The 22,191-nt window shown below is 49.6% G+C and overlaps 1 protein-coding gene across 1 annotated transcript in view; it reads right to left on the bottom strand.

Moving 5' to 3' along the window:
• ZFHX3 (zinc finger homeobox 3) overlaps positions 1-22,191 on the bottom strand; it is a 165,097-nt gene that overhangs the window by 45,437 nt on the left and 97,469 nt on the right. The window lies entirely within an intron of this gene.

Below are 22,191 nucleotides of genomic sequence, written 5' to 3'. Positions count from 1 at the left end.
ACAGCTTCCTGGGTGTGGAGACACTGAAGCCCACATCTGTCACCCAAGACCATTGCCAGACAAGATCCATGGGACTAAGGCTTGTTGGCCCACGGACCTGGGGTTATTCTGACATCACCCTGGGTCTCTCTAGCCCCAACTCCACTTTTCAACATTTCAAGGTGTGACACTAACGACCCTCCAGAAAACAGTGTCTGAATTTCATCTCATAAAAGGGAGTAAAAAGAGTTCAAAGTAAGCTGACCTCAGAGGATTTAAGAAGCACTTGAGGAAGAAAGTATCTGTTTAGAGCCAGATTCTCCTAACTCTTCCCAAAAAGACAATGAAAGACCAAGAGCTGGAAGATGGAACTAGAGGTCGGGGAGCATTTCTTCATTACCACCAAGAGGGCATGTAAGAGTCAGTCATGGGGAACACGCATGAGAGGAGATACTGCTTGTTTTCCTCTTCAACTAAGAGGCTTCTGCAAATAATTTCTATGTCGCCTTTCTGTCTCACTGCACAGTCAAGTTAACATCAAGTCTTCCCACGCCCACTCCTAGTTCAAACAAAGAAAAAGCATGCAACCATGGTTTGAAGTCAGTCCGATATACAGCACCATATTAACACGCTACAGACTTTAGTGGAGGAAAAAAATACATACAAAGTGTTAGCTGAGCAATAATAAACAAGTTACAAAGCATGCTATAGGTGCCATCTTAATTCAGGCCAAATAGTAAATGCATATTTTTGGCTTTTGATTAAATTGTTCAGCACTGTAATTATAAAATCCATTTCTGAAAGGTGATACCAGCATTCAGTCGATCAGAATTAAGTTGGGACCACCCAAAGTAGCTAAGTCTCTTAAAATATACTCATTTGCCCAAATACATCCTGTGATACAAAATACCTGCAAGTACCCATACATTCATCAAACGCGATTACGCAGAGATGACCCCTCCTCTCTAGGACACACACACCACCCCAGGTGGAGCGAGTCTGACACCTACACACAGGGGACATCCCGATGTGATGAGCAGCGTCGGGAGGTGCTGCTCTGCAGAGGTGAGAAGGAATTTAGCCACTGGGAGGCCAGCTCCAAGGCCAGGGCCTCTCTCCGTGTGCTATGTGGGCTGAGCCATCCAAGCAGAGAGTTAAGAACTCATGGTCACTCTGGCACTGACCCCAGCTCTTTGAACCTTTTCAGACAAATCTACCCAGAGACAGACTGAAGAATGAGCACATCATTCTCGCAACAAGCAAGGAACCCACATGGCGCTTTGTGGCTGTCCCAGGCCCTCGGTCGATGAGCCCGCTTGGGCTTCTGCTTTCTTCCCTCCCTGCCCTGCTAAGGGTGGGAAAGTGACGATGACCAAGCTCCAGTGAGAGGGTGAATGACCAAGGTTGGCTCAGGAATTTCTTTTGCATCTCTTTTTCTTCTTAGAGATTTAAAAATCAAGTCCTCTTCTGTTGAAAGGGATTCCCTAGTGGCTCAGATGGTAAAGAGCCTGCCTGCAATGCAGGAGACTCGGGTTCGATCCCTGGGTCAGGAAGATCCCCTGGAAAAGGAAATGGTAACCCACTCCAGTATTCCTGCCTGGAAAATCCCACAGACAGAGGAGTGTGGCAGTCCATGGGGTCGCAAAGAATCAGACACGACTGAGTGACTTCACTTTCACTTTCCTCTTCTCTCTGAGTTTTTAGATTTAATATTATCATTTATGATATGTTAAACACCCCAAATCTGTAGGCGCTTCCCTGTAGTTCCGCATGTGACCTACAGGTGTCGCCCTCTGCAAGGCGAGCCCTGGAAGGGCAGCTAGCTGCAGGAGGCAGACACTGTCTGGGCCGCATAACCTGAGCATGTGGAAATAATATATGTCTTCAAGTGAACTGTCTGGTCCTGGGGAAATAAAATAGGACATTCATAAGCAGTTACACCATCTGTCTTTATACCATCATCATCAACAGCAAGAGGAAAAATAGCTTTTTAAAATGGATGAAAGCCCAGGCTGACAGTAACCAGAAAACTGTGAGCTCTGAATACCAATAAAGGTAGAGATATGATTAAAAAACAGAGATGTAAACTATGAATTCATCTGGACAGCTCGGCCCCACAGTGCTGTGCAGACAGGGTCTGTTTTGCTGGTCCCCAAAGTCTCCAGCTTTGTCACTGAGACCGGGCCTTGGGCACCCACGGGCAGGGCCTGGGGCTCCGTGCACTGGGAGCGTGTGGGGGCCAGGGGCAGGAGGGTGTCCAGCTCTGAGTCCCTGGGTCTGGCCGGGTGGGCCATGCTTCCTTTAGGGATGTGTATTTAATACCCACATGCACGCAGGGCACAGAGCAGAGGGGAGGTGTTCATGGAACGCATTTCTCCCCCACAGTTAAGTCAGTGGCAACTGGCTGGGGTCATTACAGAAGTGGTTCCCTCCCACCCCCTATAATGTCAGCTACTGACAGATGGTGGGAAGTGAAGACCTGATGGACGACGATCCGGTTTTATCTGGGAAATCCTATCTTTTCCTCAGAAGACAAAGTTACTTTTCTTCCCCAAGAAACACAACAGCCACTGTGCCATTTTTAAGGCCAAATAAAAAAAGACAAATCAAAAGCATCTTCTCCCCAAAGAGTTGAACGCTATTTCAGAACCTAACCAGAACACACCAGGAATGCTTTCTCAGGGGCACAGCCAGCGCCTGGGTGAGGAGGTCATCTCTGCCCCTCGTGCCTGGCCTGTTCCAGCCAGAGCAGCAGGCCCTGCATGTCTCAGACAGATGAGATGTTCTATTGCTCACAAGACTCCAGAGGCCATGCCTCCAAACCCCTTGCAGACGCCCACCCTCATGGGTACAGTCCACAGCAGCCCTCAGACCAGAGCACCTCTCCTGTTTGGGTATATTTTCATGTTAAAGGGTTCAGGGAAACAGAAGCAAATCTCAAATAATTGTGAGGTCCTCTGGCATCCCTTCCGTCTTCAGTTTCCACATAAAACACTGGCTGAAGGCCTTTCGAAAACCTATTTCCATCACTACCTCTTTGTACAACCGCTTCTCCCAGACAGCACTCGCTCATGTCTGCTGGTTAAGGGCTGAGCCCTCGGGTATGAGGGTTTCAGCAAAGGTTGTTTACTCGCTGAGTCGTGACTCTTTGCCACCCCATGGACTGCAGCCTGCCAGGCTTCTCTGTCCACGGGATTCTTCAGGCAAGAACACTGAAGTGAGTTGCCATTTCCTTCTCCAAGAGATCTTTCCAACACAGGGACTGAACCCTGTTCGCCTGCATTACAGGCAGATTCTTGACCACTGAGCCACCAGGGAAGCCCCGTTTCAGCAGATAATACATTCTAAAAGGGAAGGGTTCCAAGGGCAGCATAGATTGGGGGGGGGGGATAGGTGATGATACCACAGCTCCAAAAAATGCCCCTTCAACTAAGGTGGCTTTCTTGCCACAAATGCACACTGTTCTCTCAACACACCTTACACTCATCACGTTGGTGAGCATGACTGCACGATTTCTCGATTTGTGGAAACATCTGCTTCTGAAGGAGGTGCGTGTGCCAACTAGCAACCCCATGTGGATTCGCAACGATTTTATGAACCACTTGGAAACTGGTTTGTGGAAGGAGCACAAGGCTGAAGCAAAAACAGAGGCGGCATCAGCACGAAGTCAGCACCTGCCACCATGCACTGAGTGTGCCACCCAAGACACACCCTTTAAAAGGGCACCGTTCACCAAATAACTAGGGCCCAGGGGAGTGCTGTACAAATCACAGGCTTGCAGAAAGGGGAGTCCATCAACACCTGAGACTAGTCTTAGCTGTTCCTGATTCTTTAACAAGATAATGTGGGCTAAGTCAAAGTGAAAGTCACTCAGTCGTGTCTGACTCTTTGTGACCCTATGGACTATACAGTCCATGGAATTCTCCAGGCCAGAATACTTGAGTGGGTAGCCTTTCCCTTCTCCAGGGGATCTTCCCAACCCAGGGATCTAACCCAGGTCTCCTGCATTACAGGCGAGTTCTTTACCAGCTAAGCCACAAGGGAAGCCCAGGAATACTGGAGTGGGTAGCCTATCCCTTCACCAGTGGATCTTCCCACTCCAGGAATCAAACCGGGGTCTCCTGCATTGCAGATGGACTCTTTACCAACTGAGCTATCAGGGAAAACTAAGTCAAACCTTCCTCCAAACCTGACAAAGCCCTGCCATGGGGCCTTGATGATAGGAATTTGGAAATTCTCCTAAGAACCAGGGTGCTGTTCCCAGAACTCCGGCGATCACATTACTTAAAGAATACACTGATACACTGAAGAATGAAATTATTCTTTCCTTTTTCTTTGGGGGGAGCTACATTTGAGGGTGGGGGGTGAACTAAAGTGCGTTTGCCTGTCGGCAGGCTCAAGAGCTGAGAAACATTAGCTGTCATGAACCACAATCAAATCGGGTTTGAAATATTTAGCAGTGGCTTGGAAAACGCGGCAGTGCAGCTCTGACAGGCGAGATGCGCAGACACCCACTTTCCATTATAATGGAAATATCAGGCCTGTTCTGAATATGTATAACCCAGAAAAATGTATTGATTTTTCATTCGGCATTAAAAAAAATGAAATAGCCTGCAGCTGTCAAAAGCCTTTTGTTAAAAGCTCATCTTTCCTGGAATGAGGGTTACCAGAAACAAGTTTTAATTGTATATTGGACCTGTTCTTTGAAAAACAAAATAACCAATCTGCTTACTTTGAAGATAGGGTTCAAGCTTTTCCTTTCCCCATTTTCAACCTAATTAACCAAGGACAAGCGCTGAAGCGGACGGGAAAGGCCCAGCACGCTCTGACCAGTGGGATGGACGCAGAGGGTGGCAGCCACTTGTGCTGGAGCCTCCATGGTGGGTGGCTAGGGGAATCCATCACCGTGTCTTGTCCCCTTGCACCTGTAACTACAGACTCACCCCACAGGACACCTGGGCCAACCCCTGTCCTCTTGCAGGACCAAATGGCACAACTGGAGAATGAGGGCCAAACAGTCCAGCTTGCCCAACCCTCTTGGCCCCTTGTGCTTCCACAGGAAACCTCTAACGGCTGGTCATATTCTACAAAAGTATGCACGCTTTATTTTGCAGACAGAGGTCAAATCAGATCCTACAATATGGAAGATGATGGCTAAGGTCTAGACTGCTTATTTTGAATAATATCCAGTGCATTAAAATTCTGCTGCAAGAATAACTTGTAACAGGATGTGACCTGCAATGCTGATGGACGGACGCCTCTGCTGCCCCCAGCTCGTCACCCTCTCTAGGCCGCGGAGGGAGAGGTGGGTGGCTAACTGAGCCATTCTCCCTCTTGACACTTTGGCAAGTGCGATCCCATTGAACAGTGACCTCAGGTCCTACAGTAGGTGACAGTCCATGTGCCCTGGGCTACACCTCAAACGCACAGTGACTCCCAGACTCAGGATGCAATATTCTACTCTACAACGTCCCCAAACACACTTTTTCAAATGCTGATGCTGTGGTTTTAGTCCATGGGATCTTTCTAGCCCTGATGACATGGTTGCAAACGGCCTGAGAGGTAGTTCAAGCAATTAGGTCTTCTAAGTGACAATACCACAGCCCCAGAAAATTTCCCTTAAATCAGGTTGCTTTCTGCCTACCACAATGCAAATTGTTCTTCTAACACCCCAGTCCTTAGACCTAGCATCGTGGTGGAGGTGACTGCACATTCTCACTCTGCCCACAAAAGAGGGAACTTCCACACCTCCCTGGAGGGCCTCTGTGGGTAATCCATCTGAATATTATTTTTAATGTTGGTAAACTTTGGCCATTCTGTTTCCTACATCTTAACAGGGTAGAGATTACTTGAAGAAGTCAAATCACAAGACGAAGGGTCCACGGTCTAAATCAAAACTGGTGAGTGAAACATTCTGAGCGACTGTGACAGTTCAGGTGGGAATCCTTATAGGGATGAAGGTAGGAAAGGGGAGCAGGCGGGGGCCCCAAGACTGGCGTGCTGCTTTATGCATCCAGGATCTGGATGCATAAAGGGTATGTTGCCATTTCTTTTCCAGAGACAGGAGAACTCCAGGGCGCTAACAGAGACTAAGGTGTTTGGTGAAAAGTACGTTCTCACACGTGGACCTCCTGCATCCCAGCCTGCCCAAGTCTGGAGCACACAGCACGGGACAGGTGGGGGGGGTGTGTGTAGCCCCCTCCAGGTCACCCTTGTCCTTAGCATTTCCCATCTCCCCCCCACCTAAGCTCTCTGCCGGCCAGGCCATCTTGCTGAAGACCCTTCTCAACCTGCTGGAGTGAAGGGTCGCCAGTAAGCCACAGCATCTTCCCACTCCAAGGAGCTTAAGGAAAAAAAAAAAAAAAAAAACTGACCAAAGTGCTAACTAGCTGTTTTAAATGCAACTGCCCTCTGGAAGATGACGTTTATAAAAACAAGCTCCGGCCCTCTGAGAGACCAGAGGATGTGAGAAGGAGAGGAACAGAGGACATGGAGATCAGACCCACTCCTGCCCTCCACTGACGTATTCTTTTCCTTTCAGTGATCATTTTCCCACAAGAACTTTCTTCATTGCTGGGTTCACTCACCAAGTATACTGGGGGCCGCTGGGCCCAGTCTCTGGACTGAGCCTGCAAGGCGGTGGAGGCCCAGCAACCTCAACAGGGGCCCGGGAGACGCTCTGCAGGAAAATCCACTAAACCCAGGCACACCAGTGGTGAGGAAGCAAGCGGCCCCCTCGGCCAGGCCCCTCTCTCCCGCTCCTGCCCCACCACCCCTGGCTTTGGCACCAGGCTGCAAGAGTCAACACTGAAGGCAATGCCGGGTATTATTAAAATGACTAATTGGAGAATAGAGACCATTTATGCTTTTGTATATTTGAAGATCTTGCCACTGTTTATAGAAACAAGAAAAATGGGGCTTGGGCAGCCTGAGGGAGCCTGGGAAGCTGCAGCCTGTGTGCACAGCCTCTGCCGGAGAAGGTGAGGCCCCAAAGGCTCGCCTGGGGGAGCCCTGCGCCCACGTGCTTCACCTCCAACGTGAGTGTGGACACGAAGGGGCCACAGCCCCTGCTGGAGAGGGTAAGGCCCTGAAGGCTCGCCTGGGGGAGCCCCACGCCGGCGTGCTTTGCATCCATCGTGAGCGTGTACATGAGGGGCATCTCTGGGCCTGGAGCACACCGCCCGCCCTGGGCTGCGCACGCAGCACCGTCACCCGCCAGGGTCCTGCCAGTTCCCCACTTCCGGGCCAGGCCATTCGGTCATTTGAACAGTTTGTCAAAACCTCACTGGAATTAAGGGGGTGGGTGGGGGTCACGAGAGGAGAAAAAGGGAGGAAACGCCTAGAGCCAGGATTGCAACCGGCTCCATTTATCTGTGTTCTCAGCCAAAGCACCTGGGCTGCCCCCTGCAGAAACGCAGAAAGGATGAAAGCGGCGTGCGGTGACAAAGCGCGCCGGAACGAACGTGTCGCTGACTCGCCTGGTGGCTGTTCCCGGGAAGATTTTTTTTTTTTCCTTTTTAAATACTGAAAGATGTGCATTCCGGGTTTTAAAATACCAAACCTGGCCCTGACTTGGTTGGGGAACCCGCACTAAACCAGAAACCCAGCTCCATGCCAGAACTGTGAGGAACACCAGGTTCAGGGGGATTAATCCCCGTGGGTTTCTACAGAGCCCTAGTTGCTGCTGCTACTTCCACACACGAAATGTAAAAAAGGCAAACTCCCCGAGCATGTTTGTAGCGGAGCGTGATGTGATTGTGTTGTCATTTATGGGAAATAATCGCAAGCCCATCTCTCCCCTTCCCTCCCCCCCACCATTTTCCAGTCCAAATAACCATGAAAAATTACACTTCAATGTCAGGGCGACGACAAAGGAGGCGCGCTCTCTGGGAGCTCAGCGCGTTTGCAGGGGTTTTTCCTTTCGTTGGACAAAAACTACCTTCAATTGTACTTCGTTTAAAACGTGATCTAACAAATGCATTTTGACAACGCTTTTTCTCTTTCTCTCCCTTCTTTCAAACAGTATTTTGCACAGTTTAACCTCGCACCAAACTGGAATGTTCTGGAAAGAAGGGGGCAAGCAAAATAGAAAGGTCCTTGAAACCAAGAAGGGTGGTTTTCCCCTCCTTCCATTAAAAACGAAGTCATGGAGAAGAATGATTCTAACTCAGTGGACTACTACTGAGAAAGAGGATGGAGAGTGAACGGCCCCATCTTACGGGCAGAATCTTTGATAGGCAAAGGTGAGAAAAGCCAGGGTGAGCAGGAGGGGAGGAGGGTCTTGATGGAGGAAAAAGGGCCCATCAAGCTCACTCTTCGGAATAAACCATTTTGTGGATTTGAAAGCATCCTCTGAGGGTGCGGATGTAAGTCAGAAGCAGGGCGGGGTGGGGGGTGGTCACGACCACGAGGCTGCGGAAGGGAAGCTCTCAGGTGGGGTAACCCCTCCCCCATTCCCCTCCCCCATGGAAAGGGACGTTTTTCAACCCAGCTGATCTGCCTGAAAGCTTTTTAGCATTCCAGGTGTGAGGCCTGAGCAGTCCCTTCAAGCATCTGTCTTTCAATAACACCCTGTTTGAAGTAAACACTGCCAGGCTCCCATGGTTGGAGGGTGAAGACAAGATGGATAAACACACATGAGTGATAGAAAGCATGTAAATAAAAAAAGGAAAAAAGGAACAGTTTCCATTAAAGAAGGCTGGTATCACCTTCTGCGTCAAAACTGACTAGGCTTGTCAGAGAGAGATCTTTTGTTTAATGTAAAAAAAAAAACTGTATATACATATATATGATGTGCTTCCTACTTTATTTTTACAGGAAAAAAATGTTGGAATTATATAGATTAAAAAAAATCAAGGCAGGCCTATAAATGTACTTAAGTATCCATATACAAATGAAGGCGTATGGGAAATGAACAGGATGTACCAGAAGTGATATTAGATGATGGTGATTAGAACCTAATGGGTATGAGTGAACCTTGTGGGAGGGCTCCCATGACGGGAATGCCATCGCTGACGGACGCAACCTGTACGGGAATGAAGGAAGCGGGTGGGGGGGACCATGCAGACCAGAGGCCTTCCGGTGGGGGAAGACAGGACTGGACAGCGCTGAAGGAGAAGAGGGGATACGGGGCCTGGGCGCGCGACAAAGCGAGCCAAACGCAGCACAGGGGATCGCTCGTTTCTGGCCCCAAAACAAGCAGCAGTCGGCCGAAAAAGGAGGAACCGTGACGCCGGGGGCTGGAGCCGCAGGACACGCAAATGAAGGGCCTGAGCCTCCAGCCCCTTTGTGGCTTCACTCTGATGTCCGTGCCGCCCGAAGGGGCTCAGCCTAGTAAGGGGAGAGTTCTGCCCTGTGTGCACAGGGTGCACACAGAAATATTAGTCTGGGCTTGTCTGTGGAGGGCGGCGTGAGGGGCCGACTGTCAATGAGCTTCATTTTGCATGATCATAAGCCACTTATATGCACAGCTGGGAAAACCAGCTGATTCATAAAAACAAAGCACAAACAAAGGCTTACACTTTCCAAACCAAATCTGGGAAACAGACATCAGGCCAACTTCAGACAATGCTGTGTCCAGAAAAGCACTGGCTCGCCCTGCCCTCTTTTGGCCAGACCCAAGCTGTGCAAAGGTCACTGTGTGTGTAACGGCCTGGCACGTCCCAGAATGCAGCCTTAGAAACGCGCATGAAGCCAGTGGTGGCTCAGGACAGCTTCAGCCCTCCTCTCACGCTGGGGATCCCCGGGTGCCTACCGCAGGCTCACGGCCTGGTGCAAGCGGTGAAGAGCCTGCCTCTGCTGTGAGCACTTACAGTCACGCTCGAGATATCGAGTGGTGCGCCTCCACGTGGAGAGTCCAAAACTGGGCCGGCCCCCCAAAATCATCAAGCCCCCAAATGCACTTCTGTCTGAGACAACTGGGTGACAGAAGCAACGTGTTTGAGTTAACATCTCCTAGGAAACTGCAAAGTGAAGCGGGAAGCGAGGTGAAGGGAAAACCCAGAGATTTATGTTCAAGAGCTTTCCTGCATTAATGGGAGAAAAAGCAGATGGAACTGCTAAATTGTGGTCATTTTTTTTTTAAAGCTTGCTATTTTATTATGCCAGCATAACGTTTATGACGAAACTTGACAAAGGCATTACGGGAGAAAACTGCAGACAAATCTAACTCATGAACATACAAGCAAAATTCGTAAACACTGTATTAGCCAGCCACACTAGGATTAATGCATCATCATGCATTTTTGACATGCACCTCGTACAGTTCTTTTGTGTCCAAAGTGAAAAAGAAAATTCTTGATCTTCCTCCTTTTGAGAAACTTCCAAAGGTATGCCAATGGCTGAATACAAAGACTCCATATTTTAAAAACCTGGATCCTATACAATGAAATGGTCCTTTTCTAGGGTTTGACAACCACCCACCACCACCCCCACACACACACACACCCCTGCCTTCTCACAGTGATTTTAGCTACAGCAACCCAACCAGGAATCTGCCAGAGATACTAATTGTATTTTAGTCTCAGCCTTAGGACCCTGTGAGCATCTATTCAGCTTTACTTCCCATTAGATGTTTCTTAGACCTAAGAACAGGCTGGTATCCTTTAAAAAGCAAGGCACCCAAGCACACCCCCAAGTTTATACAGCAATATATCTCAAGGCACAAAGACACACAGTTATGGTCATTAAGGCAAACAAAGAACTTAAATTCTAGACTCATACCATTCCCTTTAATGGTGGGGACATTTGTAAGCAACTAAACCACGAATTCAAAGAGAATTCAAATGCTGCCATGCCATGAGAACGTCAGCAAGGACCAGGACAGAAAGCACGACTCTGTGACAGACAGTCTCTGGGCAGTCGGGATAGAGTCTGCAGCCCACAGTCACACTTTAAAGAAACGATTCTGGAGGTTTTTAAGCTCTTCTGTGTGCACACTGCAACTGGAGAAAGTACCAGAAGGGGAAATGTTTAAGTTAGACTCCTACCCAAACGTTCAGACGTGGATAATTTTTTTAAGTGAATTACGGATCCTATGCAGAGCCAATAAGGAAAGGAACTCTCACCAAGAAAAAAATGTTTGCTTCATTCTGTAAGTATAAAGTAGTAAAAACCAGTCAAAGGTGTGAATGAAAAGTAGTCAAAAAGCAGTACAATATTAAAGATTAGATGGTCTGATGATTAGGAAGAAAAATCAAATGATTCCTCACTTAGGGAGCAACATCTTTAAACACAGAGAGGAGGAAGAGTGAAGAGGAGGACTTAGTACCCAATGAGAAAGGTAAAAAGTAAATAACCTAGGTAACCAATGTTCACTGCAGCACTATGACAGCTAGGACGTGGAAGCAACCTAGATGTCCATAAACAGATAAAGAAACTGCGGTGCATATATACAATGGAATATTACTCAGCCATTAAAAAGAACACATTTTGTGTCAGTTCTAATGAGGTGGATGAACCTAGAGCCTACTGTACGGAGTACAGTAATGTCAGAGAAACAAATATCATATATTAACACATATATATGGAATCTATAAAGCTGGTACTGATAACCCTATTTGCAGGGTAGGAATGGAGACACAGACATAGAGAACAGACTTTTGGACACGGGGTGGGATGAACGGAGAGAGTACTATGGAAACAAATACATGTATACCATATGTAAAACAGACAGCCAGTGGGAATTTGCTGTATGATTCAGGGAGCGCAAATAGGTGCTCTGTGGCAACCAGAGGGGTGGGATGGGAAGGGAGGTGGGAGGGAGGTTCAGGAGGGAAGGGAACTGTGCACACCTGTGGTGATCCATGTTGATGCATAGCAGAAATCATCACAACATTATAAGCCAGTTATCCTCCAATTAAGAATGAATGAATTTTAAAAATTACCTAGGTGGGAGTATATCTTAAAATTAAATACATATTACGGAAGGAAAAAAAATCAATTTCTGAAAAGAGTCTATGAACTGACTCAACTACTAAAATCCTTTGGTGGCAGGCTGGAAAGCACAGGAGCTGTTCTAGGAGAAGGGAAATGACTGAAAACCGGGCCTTAAAGAGAAATAAGTGGAAGAACGGAGACGAAAGCAAGAAAGACAAACGGGTCAATGGACTAAAAAAATCGAGCATGTAAAATTTATTTCAATACCATTAAGGTGGTTAAATAAAAAATATCTGTGCTTTGGAAATTCTAAAAGGATATAAATGTAAATTTGTAAAATATAAGATAGGTAGGGAGTCCAAACAAGAGAAGGCATAAAAGCACGAACACGGTAAAAACAGGTTCAGGAAAGAAAAATAATGGCGTTTGCAGCAACCCGGTCATCAGAAGGACCTGCCTTTGCTTGGAGGGATCTGGAGGAGCTGCAGCACCTCAGTTCTACAAACTAGGAGACCAGGACCTGGAGAAGGGAAGGGCTCCGAGACCACTCAGTGAGGCAGCCCAACGAGGGTCTCCAAGTGAGGCCTAGGGGCACCAGCCACAGAGGGGACAAGCGGTCATGATGCCACTTTCAAAGCCAAGCATGAGGAGGCGTGGGCAGCCTGCTCCTTGGGAACCTTCCTCAATTAAAGCTGCGACGCTGAGGAAAATGGATTCTAATATGGTATCACAGTGGTTCAAGTGACTTCCAGTTGTCCTTTAAATGATGAGACAAAAGACACAGCATGGATAAAATGGTCTCACCCTAACCAAAATGAACCACAAACCAGCCCCTAAGAACACAAGTATCCATGTTGCTAAGCAGATTGTCCTGTTAACTTCTTGTCAGTGGCAACATGGTACCTAAAGAAAAACATGTTAAAGACCAGACGAGCCTGCCTCTCTCTGTCTCCTCCCATTCATTCATCTTCCCTCTCCTTCTCTCTGTCCCCCCGCCATGCTCTTTCTGGAAGAGGGGGATCCCAGAAGCACTGTCCCAAAATGCCTCAGGGTGGGCGCCCGGCTGAGAGTCTCTGGCTCCAGGGGGAGGGCCAAGGGGCCACCGCGGCCCCAGATCCCTGCCAGAGAGAACTAGCAAAAGCCAAGTAATTGCTTTTTCCCCTTCCACTAATAAGCTTTTCAGCAGAGGAAGAATTCAGCTTCCTGTAGTCAACAGACCCTTTTTCCCTGCCTCTCCTCACTCCAAATAATCTAAAGTGACTGCAATTTCAGTCCTGGCTCTCCAGTATTCAGCTCCACCGGCTGAGGTCAGAGGGTGTCAAGTGAGGGCCCTCCATTTCTCTCTGCTCCGGCTTCACGCCACCCGAGCTTCTTCGTCACTGAGGCAACCAGCCACCCCAGCGCATCACCAGTCTCCAGCACACACACCGACTTCACTCAGGATTACAGGAAACGCTTTTGAAGGCCCAGAAAACACTGGGGGAGACGAAGAAAAATCTCTTTGCTGTAAACAACTGATTAGTAATGACCAGCTTCAGATGCCCTGGTGACCTGAACCACTAATTTCCTGGTTTTGAGAAAATGCATTACAGTAGGACTTTTTCTTTTTGTGGTGGTGGTTAAAACCATGTGGCTGGTTATGTGGTTTTTCGTTTAGTTTTAGGCAAATGGCTCTAGTTCCTAAATTCTTCCCCGAGATGTGCTGTGTGTTCGTGGGCTGCTTATCTTCAAGCCTGGCCTCCTGTCGAATCGGCTGCCAGTGGAAAAGCGCCCCGCCCCCGCCTCTGCCTCATTTCCCAGATGAATGAAATGCGATTTCAATTAAGAAGGGCAGCCCCATAGCTCCCTGCTCGCTGTCTTCACGGAGATCTAAGCAGAGAGCGCAGACAGCGCTGAAGGTGAACAAACAAACGGACGAAGGGAGATGGATTGAACGAAAGGATAGGTGTGTGAACAGGCGCACCCCCTCAGCCCGCCCACAGGCTCGTGCCCCTCAGGGCGATGTAATGGCTGCGGCACAGGACGCAAGAGGCTCAAGCAGGGGACACAGAGGCAGGGCCGCTCCCCGGGCCCACAGGCAGTGCCGGGAAGGTTCTGGAAGGGAAGGAGGGCAGGGGAGGTGCATCCAGGGAAGAAAGTGAACACCTGCCCGCCCACCCCAATACACGCACGTGTGCGCACACACACACACACAGGTGGACACTCACTTCTGGCTGCAGCCAGGCCTGTGATAGGAATTTATTTCCGTCAATTATGTGCTCTTGTCCCCAGACTCAGTTCATCAGCACAGTGCGGCCGAGTCAATGAAAGGCCCCATAATGAAGGAATCACATGCACAGGGACGGCCCAGCACCTGCCACCAGGCTGTGGGGCTGCAGCCACACCTGGCCCCAAGTCTAGTTGATGTGGGCCCTCCAGTCTCCCCTGACCCTCCACCCATCCCACCCCGTGGGCTCCCAGGCTCCATGTCAGGTCACCCCATCCTGCCCCAGGAGCCCTTGGCCAGGATGACATCTGTGACCTAATCACAAGGGCCCTGACTGCAAGGAGGAGGAGGAAGGGGCTAGCCCAGTGGGACTGATCAGCACAGCATGCCTGCTGCTTTCCTATTCTGCTGCCTGGATAAAACCCTTCACTGCAAAGAGCCTGAGCGTGGAAACCAACAGCAGCCACCTCTGAAAGCTCCCACATGCTTGTCATTATTATCTAACAATAATCATAATGGTCGTGGGACAGTCATTTCTCAACCAAAGCAAGTATGATCACTACCCCCATTTCCCAGATGAGAGAACTGAGGCTCAGTGAGGTGGGAGACCTGGCAAAGGTCACAGAGCTGAGACTAACTGGGCTTCCCTGAAGAAGCTACCTTGTACTTGCACCATCTGCCCACCCACCCTGACCCACCACACATCCACAGAGCACCTGTTCTGGGCACTGAACACAGCTGTGAACAAGACCAGAGGCACTGCGAACACACGAGGTACTCGTGTGTAAATCAGAGCACAGCCGCGCCCCCCTCGGTACCCCTCCCTCTGGGCAGATAAGCCCCTGGACTCGCTGTCTTGCTTGCTGGGTCGAATCTAGGGTGGCCTGGGCCCTCGCTCATCCCCTTCAGCAGAGCAGAGGGCTGTGCACGTGTGGACCATCTATACAGCTTGACGGCTGCCCTGAGAGGGATTCCCAGCAGATGTGTATGTATAATACAGAAATGAAGACAGAGATAAAATCTCCTTGAGCCTTTCCTTTCCTGGGGAGTGGGGAGGAGCTGGCCTTGCGGTGAGGCAGTGCCACAAAGAGAAAGGGAACACCCACCATCCCTTGATGTGGCAGCACGAGGACGGGCCCGACAGCCGTACACCAGGGTACCCACCACACCAGCGTGGGCCAAAGCACCTCCCTGCGCAGGTGAAGAACAGCACTGGGTGAAGGGCTCAAGGCTCAGAAGGGCTGCAGTGCCAGCCTGGAAATGTGACACCCGCCATTCGGCATGCCCCTTCTCTGAAACCAAGTTGCCCCTTCACCTCCATGAATTTCGATGCATTTTGCAAACTTAATAGCCATTGAAAGCTCTGTCACCTTGACAGGGCTGCTATTATAATGCTAGCTTTTCTCAGTACCAGATGAATTTGGGGGGCTGGGGTGAGGGGTGGGAGCAGGGCTGTTGTGGAAGAAAGTCTGCTCCACTCACTCTCTATAGGAGGTGTCTCCCCCTAGTGACCACCACCCGCACCACCACCCTCCACTGTCTAGGGGCTGGAGCCAGGTAGCCAGGTACAGGCAAACAGCCATCAGCCGTCTTTGCAGGTTGCCTTTGGCCCCGATCCTCAGACCAGCCTTCTCAAAGTACCCTGGGAGCGCGAAGAGAGAATCAGTAGTCGGGCTCTCAAGCGTTCTGAGCTTTGCTGTGAATGCTAATAGGGGGTCCCCAGCATCCACAGGATAGCCATCCACACTTTGCTTCCACGGCCAGGAGACAAGAGGAGCCGGACATGGGCCAGAGGGAGAAGAGAGGAAAACAAAAGAAGCAAATGGGACAGCTGACGGGGGCCCACCTGGAGGAGCACTCTCCAGGCCTGCTGGGGACCCACGGGCCACCCCAGGTCAGACCAGAAAGGCAAGACCTGATGCCAGAGCAGGACAAGGAGACACGAGGCAGAGGACAGAGGTAAGTAATGGGCGAGGAGCCCAAAGCCAGAAACTGGGAGGTGAACGGGACGGAGGCACAATGGGGCCGAGTGCATCACTGCCGCAAGCGAGCACTAACTCAGGCTTCCAGGAATGGGAAGACGGAGGAGGACGCTGGGCGAAGAGAGCCCCCTCCTCAGGTCATTCTGTTCAAGTCTTGGGGAGAACTGTGTTTTGGGGAAGGGGCCGGAAGAATGACTTGGAGCCTTCACTTGGCTGCTGCCTTTTACAGTACGCTTCCCAGAATAAACTGCCCCAAGACTTCATCCATCACCAAAAAAGGCAACCATAAAAACACTCGTGGCCAGCCCTTGTCTCGCACCAGCTCAGCCATCTTCCCGTCTGCTGGGGACCGGGTGGCTTGGGGCTGGGGGGGCGGCCCAGGTCCCGACTAATTGCTCTGGCCAACGACGATGTGTGGTGTGGGGGCCGCTCCCGCGCTGAGCGCTGAGGAACTTCCTGAATCATTAACCTCTCGGAGTGCATTGTACTGGGAGGCGCTCCCTCTGCAGCCTGTTCAGGGGCCCTATTGATCTGCAGCACACTCGCTGCCTTCAAAGTTGTTTATGATCAATATGCAAATTGCCCATGGCATTGATCTAGTATTAATTTTCAATTAGGGAATCCACAAGGGGTCTTGGAGGGTCAATACCTAACAATGCAGAGGAAACTCCGCGGAGGAGTATCGGCCTGATGCCGAGAAGACCTTCCCTAAGCCTCCTCCTCAGCAGTTCCAGGCCCTCGGGGCTGTCACCTTCGCTTTGGCTCATTCACTTCCCTCTGAAGTCAGACCCCTCTGGCCACCACCCAGGCTGCATGTGTGGCTGTTGCCCTCCCCTCCCCCCTGCCTCCACCCAGGGCCACAGGGACAGTTCCTGCCAGTGCGCTCCCCCGACACCCGCCCTCCTGATCGGATACCCCCGCACGTGCCTCTACATCTCCCCACGCCAACCCAGCCCCAGGACCACTCTCTCCCCCGGCTCCCCAGCCACACATACCTTCTTCCTCCCTCTCTCCCTCTCCCTCGTTTCTGCTTAGTCACGGAACGTCACCTTGGCACGCTGCCACGGCTGGAGCTGGCGAGCTGCACAGTCCCCAGAAATCTCAGGCAGTCAGGCAGAGCTGCCAGGCTGCCAGGTTATGCTTGGCAAACAAGCCACTGATGTCATTTCAAAAAACCAAGGTGGGGGTAGAGGGGAAGAGGCACAGCTTCAAATCATCTGTTTTTCCTTCTTTCTTTCTTCTAGCAAAATGTTTCTTTCTAGTGAAACACGGAGGCAGGGGCTGGGGTTGGCGGGGCGGCGGGGCGGGTGGGGGGGGATGTTAATTGCTTCACCACTCGTCCATGGTTCCCAGAAGAGGCCACGGCCCGCCCTCCAGGAGCACAGGGCCGTGCGTGTGAGCCACTGACAAGGGGTGTCCCTGGGGAGCGTGTGCCCAGCTGGGACTGGAGTGACCCGGGAGTGCAGTCATTCCATTACGCCCCTAACAGCCCCTGAGAGGCTCGCGTGGGAAAGCTCTACAGCCAAAGGAGTCGGAAGAGATAAGTGTGGCCCACTCTCCGCCCAGTAGGTATGGGGACGAGGCGGGCACAGCTGCGCCCAGCCTGGGGCCCAGCAAGGGCCCCATCTGCCTTCTCTGCTCAGCCAAGGCTCTCAGCGCTCCAGGTCTTCCTATCTTGCTCCACCAGGAGCAAACCTTCCAGGGTCTCGGGCTCCTTCACCACAGCCCATGACCCTGCCTGGAGCCCACACGGACCCCACATGGAACAGGGTGTTTGCCCAGACACTCTTGGTACTGCCACTCACGGCGCAAACCAGAGTGCTGGCTAGCCAGGCTAACTGGTTTATGGATAACATTAATTACCATGTTGCTCATTAATGGATGAAATCTTTATTGGTGCCATTGATCAGAGGACTTGTTAGCTGGCCTCCTAACCAATGGCGGATGTAACAAGCTCTCTTATTGGCATATCAATTAATGCAATCAATTCCTTGCCAGCGGCTGTCGTCCGCTCCCCGGGCTGTTCAGAGGTAGGAGACAGAGCCATGTCAAGAGCACCCCCTCACTCAAGAGTCTCCGGTTCCCAACTGACCTCCAGGTGGTCTCTCTGCCACTTGGGGCTCAACTATCAAGGCAAAAAAATAAAAACAAACAAGATCACATCTACCCCCGCCCCCACTTCCATTTGAAAATCACCTCTCCATGTTCTAAGGTGACAGAAGTACTGCTCTCTTAGGACACATGAGATAGAAGGACCAGTGTGAGGGGCTGGGGACTGTGAGAGCAGACGAGAGGGCCGCAGGGGCCATGAAAAGCTTCTAGATGAGGCTCCGGTAGAGGTGATTAGGTCTCCAGACTGGACATTAGACAATAGGCCAGACGATGACGGGACCAGCCGAAAGACAAAAACCACCGTGACAGACCCTCTGCTCTCCTGGGGAAGCCAGCCAAGACCCCCGATCCACAATCCCACCTGCCGACCGCACCTAAAGGCATCCCCATCACTCAACGCCTAAAACAGACAGGCTCGCTAGGAAATCGTTCCCCTGATCTCAAAACCCAAGCTCCAGGTATGAGAAGGACTTGCCACCTAGGAACCATCACCCTACCATCACCCCACTCCACCCCACCATCACCAGTAAACTGACGTCCACGCCTGACATTCTGATGTTTGCTGAAAGGCGCACAATGAATTGTTTAGACGGCACTAACATCACTGTCAAGTCACAGCTGGGAAAAAAAATGTCCCTGGGCAGTGACAGGTCTTTAGGTAGGTTATATTAGAAAAGGCTCAGGGATGGGGAGTGTGTGGTGGAACAGATCATGGATCCAGAACTGGAACCCCTCTGAGGAACAGTGATCATCGGGGCATTTACCGCAGAGGGGATGAGCTGCGATGCCTACGACTGTGAGAGGGTACTCCAGGAATGCCTGACCCCCAAGATGTGCTTAAAGGGATTAACTGGAGTTTACCTCAAAAGGGAGCAGCTTGAAATATTCTTGCAGATTTGTTACTAAAAGCCAAAAATAAATTAAATTAAAAAGGGGAAGCAAATCACTATTCCACTCAGTGGTGCTGGTGCTATTAATAAACTTTGCGAGCACAAACATTTAACTCGAGGAGAGAGGGTACCGGCAACCAGAAGTGGTGAAAAGCAGGAGGGGGTGGGGAGGTGGGGAAGAAAGCAGCTTCGGGTGGAGCGGTGACAGAGCGCAGGAGGCCAGCGAGGCCACGGCTGAGAGACATAATTCTCAGAGTCTGAAAGCACGGCTCGGGGCTTCTAGCATAAACAGTAGAAATATTTCCTCTCATTTATAAATAGAAAGTGACATTTTTCCACGTGGACTGCTAGTACTTCCATATTCACAGGACGGAGGCAAGCACTGAACAGACCAACGCAGAGGCCAGAGAGAGAAGGCCCCGGCGGGCGAGCCTCTCCGAGGATGGAGACGCGCAGACAGCAGAGCGAGGAGAGCAGAGGCTGCAGAGCCAAGGCTGAGGTCCCTTTCACCCGCGAAGCCACTCCTCACATGGCACAGAAGGCTGCGTTCTACGTGGCAGCCATCATCCAATCCAAGTGATGCGGAGATACCCAGACCAGAGGCCCTCCGTCAGTCATTCAACACCCGCAGTGGTCTTTTCCAGCAAGGACAGCCTTAGGCTGCTACAACGATACAGACCCAGGATGTGTCTGAGGTAGACTTCCGTAGTGCAACGGTGCCTGAACTGTCTCCGGGGAACCCCAGGATACTGCAGGGGTTCTGCAAATTCTGATTCTAGTTTCATTTTAAGTTGGTTATTAAATTACTGGTTATTATTAAATGCTAATGGTTATTATTAAATGCAGTAATAAAACATACTCAACGGTGACATATGTCAAAATCTAACACACTGGAGGCCAGGGCATTAACTTGCACAGCTAAGTTAACTAGTTTTTGTGTAGGCCTCCGAGTCACACAACATCTGCATTTAGACTACAAGGCTAAAAGGCTGCTGAAAACTGTTACCATTTGGAACTACTCCTCCATATGAAGATTTGAAAAATAATGGAGCCAAACAAAATACACAAAACGGAAGCTTTGTCCAGACTAACTACCCTCCGTAACTCTTAATTTTGACCAAAGGGTTGATCAGCTCTGCTTTATTATTCTTTTGATACACAAATATTACACATCTAAACTCAAATCCTAAAAGATGAGGCTGTGAAAGTGCTGCACTCAATATGCCAGCAAATCTGGAAAACTCAGCAGTGGCCACAGGCCTGGAAAAGGTCACTTTTCATTCCAATCCCAAAGAAAGGCAATGCCAAAGAATGCTCAAACTACCGCACAATTGCACTCATCTCACACGCTAGCAAAGCAATGCTCAAAATTCTCCAAGCCAGGCTTCAGTAGTATGTGAATCGAGAACTTCCAGATGTACAAGCTGGATTTAGAAGAGGTAGAGGAACCAGAGATCAAATTGCCAACATCTTTTGGATCATAGAAAGAGCAAGAGAATTAAAGAAAAACATCTATGTCTGCTTCATTGACTACAGTAAAGCCTTTCACTGTGTGGATCACAACAAACTGTGGAAAATTCTTGAAGAGATGGGAATACCAGACGACCTTACCTGCCTCCTGAGAAATCTGTATGCAGGTCAAGAAGCAACAGTTAGAAGCAGACTTGGAACAACAGACGGGTTCCAAATTGGGAAAGGAGTACATCAAGGCTGTGTATTGTCAACCTGCTTATTTAACTTATATGCAGAGTACATCATGAGAAACGCTGGGCTGGAAGAAACACAAGCTGGAATCAAGACTGCTGGGAGAAATATCAATAACCTCAGATATGCAGATGACACCACCCTTATGGCAGAAAGCAAAGAGGAACTAAAAAGCCTCTTGATGAAAGTGGAAGAGGAGAGTGAAAAAGCTGGCTTAAAATTCAACATTCAAAAAACGAAGATCATGGCATCTGGTCCCATCACTTCATGTCAAATAGATGGGAAAACAATGGAAACAGTGACAGACTTTATTTTCTTGGCCTCCAAAATCACTGCAGATGGTGACTGCAGCCATGAAATTAAAAGACACTTACTCCTTGGAAGAAAAGCTATGACCAACCTAGACAGCATATTAAAAAGCAGAGACATTACTTTGTCAACAAAGGTTCGTCTAGTCAAGGCTATGGTTTTTCCAGTAGCCATGTATGGATGTGAGAGTTGGACTATAAAGAAAGCTGAGCACTGAAGAATTGATGCTTTTGCACTGTGGTGTTGGAGAAGACTCTTGAGAGTCTCCTGGACTGCAAGGAGGTCAAACCAGTACATCCTAAAAGAAATCAGTCCTGAATATTCATTGGAAGGCCTGATGCTGAAGCTGAAACACCAATACTTTGGCCACCTGATGCAAAGAACTGACTCATTTGAAAAAGCCCCTGATGCTGGAAAGGATTGAAGGCGGGAGAAGGGGATGACAGAGGATGAGATGGTTGGATGGCATCGCCGACTCAACAGACATGAGTTTGAGCAAGCTCTGGGAGTTGGTGATGGACAGGGAAGCCTGGCATGCTGCAGTCCATGGAGTTGCAAAGAGTCGGACACGACTTGACTGACTGAACTGAACTAAAACTCCTGAAATAAATATAGTTACAAAGCTTTTTAAAAAAATTACCTAGTTCAAATTAAGTTTTCATTTTTTTAAGAAAGGGGGCTCCACTAATAAAAGTGTACAAACCACTGCTTCATCTGCTGTTTAATTCTAGATCAACAGCGGAGGGCACTCCTCAGACAACCTCTCTGGGAAACAATGTGGAAAAACTTGAAGTTTCTGGGAAGATTTAAAAAAACCCACAGCTCTGTGTTGACAAAGCACTCTGACATATGTGTTACCTGCCAGTCACACCAGCCTAGCATGAGAAAGACACTGCAAGAAGATGGAGGGTGTTATGCCTTGGTGTAAGATCACAGTTGACGTAAAAGTACTCTTCCATGTGCATTTTCTTTTTAAGAAAAAAAAATAAAAAATCAAGGAGCAGAATGTCCTTTGGATGACCTTCCATGGAAGCAAAAACCGAGTCCCTTTAAGAAAGGGCTGTCTGCTTCTTCTGTGAGAATGTACACTCAGAGAGGTAGTTGATAATCCAACCAGAGAGAAAGCTTCCAT

This window comes from Capra hircus, chromosome 18 (genome assembly GCF_001704415.2).
Source record: "Capra hircus breed San Clemente chromosome 18, ASM170441v1, whole genome shotgun sequence".
Classification (NCBI taxonomy): domain Eukaryota; kingdom Metazoa; phylum Chordata; class Mammalia; order Artiodactyla; family Bovidae; genus Capra; species Capra hircus.
The sequence above is the reverse complement of the archived record's forward strand: the minus strand, read 5'-3'. Positions and strand labels throughout refer to the sequence as shown.